Genomic DNA, 2,027 nt, shown 5'->3' with positions numbered 1-2,027 from the left:
GCTTTTACAGATGTGTATTTCTTCCTCCACCTTCAAGTACTGCCCTACTCTGGTCTACAAGACAGGATTCCATTTGCATGGCCCTTCCTAGCTTATTACCCCCTGCTCATATACACAATATTAATAATAATAATTTGTCCCACCTCCACTTTAACACAGAAGTTTTTTTTAATAATTTATCAATGACCCTATTCATATGTAATGAGAACTCTTTATCAAGTCTCAACCATGCTTAAAAGGTATTGGAAAATATAATGGCACAAATGTTGAACACTGAGCATTATAGAATATTATGGTCTATAACTATTTTAGCATGAAACGCATCAGACACAAGGATCCATGTAATGTTGGTTTGTTTTTAAAGGACATTTAATAAAAGATTGTTTCTAAATCACACTCACGAAGTGCACAGATTTTGGAATATTTAAATTGATGCGCAATTACTTTAAAAATCAAATGGTCAAATTTTCACTCCACCACTTTGTGATAAATACCATAAACACACCAAAAATAAACACCATTTTTAAATTCCTCCGATTTATTGTCATGTATTTGATAATTATTGTACAGTTCAATAAACAGATAGACATAACTATTCATTAATATTTTACTCTACTATCTTCTTGCCTGAAAATTTTGACCCACTTGGTTCCTCAAAACAACAATATCAGAATGTCTGCAATTACACTAAGTAACAGACTCCAAATAACATAAGATACTGCAATCCATTAATCCGAGGTGCTGTTGTACTATCGACCTACACAGAGTGTTTTTGTGGTATATAACATAATGCACTTAATCCGTTGGATAATTCTGTATAAAGTTCCTTCAAAAATATTAAATTAATTTATATATACAAAATGTGTAGAGAAAGTAGCACACACATCCAAAGTAACTGCCTGGTGCACTGCTAGTTAAGAGTGAATACAAAAGGTCCACTGTATACCAAACCTGGCTAAGGATAGATTGTAATACTGAAATGAAACAGGCAACACAGTCCTTTAATCCACAAGGTGCATAAACAAAAACAGGGCCTTAACCCATAAGGTTTCAGTTCAGGATTGAACCTTTATCAAACGGAACGCATAATAGACATAACATGTACCCAACAAGACCCCCCTAATATACCCCACCTAATTACAAAAATGTGAAACATCGAACAAATGAAAAACAATCACCCCATCGCAGGACGCCGTCTGCCTGAACACGCTGCAAACACTGACAGCGCAATCGCGCCAGTTGATGACGTCATCGACAGCTGCCACAGAGAGCAGAAGCAGCTATAGCATCGTCATGGCAACAGTAAACAAACCACTGTTCACAAACAAGTCCAGCGTATCACAGCAGATCTGGGGGGGCGATCTAAAAGAAAAAGCACCCCATACATATTGGTGCTGCCTAACAACATGAAAACATGCTGAGAGGACACAATGATCTAAAAAGATAGAAAAAAATGTATAACAATATAGCAAGTGCTTACTACGGTTAGTAGGATAGAACAACTATGCATTGATCAAACAATATTACAAAATAATCTAAGTAAACTGTGAGTGCCAATCTATACATACAAGTATCAATGGCCACTGAACAGGTTACCATATATACAATGCACACTAAATGTATATAATATATAAAGCATATCATCTTTTTATGATGCTATATACAAGTATTCAGTGCCCAAGATGTAGATAGAAACTTATACTCCGGTAGAGGAAGTTCCCGTAAGTGGCTGAATCATTTGTACCAACACCCAACACAAGGGGCCTCCACTCGATGATAGACTTTGGGTGTTGGTACAAATGATATATATATTTTATATATTATATACATTTAGTCTGCATTGTATATATGGTAACCTGTTCAGTGGCCATTGATACTTGTATGTATAGATTGGCACTCTCGGTTTACTTAGATTATTTTGTAATATTGTTTGATCAATGCATAGTTGTTCTATCCTACCAACAGTAGTAAGCACTTGCTATATTGTTATACATTTTTTTCTATCTTTTTTAGATCATTGTGTCGTC

The sequence above is a fragment of the Bombina bombina genome, chromosome 7, assembly GCF_027579735.1.
Source record: "Bombina bombina isolate aBomBom1 chromosome 7, aBomBom1.pri, whole genome shotgun sequence".
NCBI lineage: Eukaryota > Metazoa > Chordata > Amphibia > Anura > Bombinatoridae > Bombina > Bombina bombina.
This window is presented reverse-complemented; position numbering follows the sequence as displayed.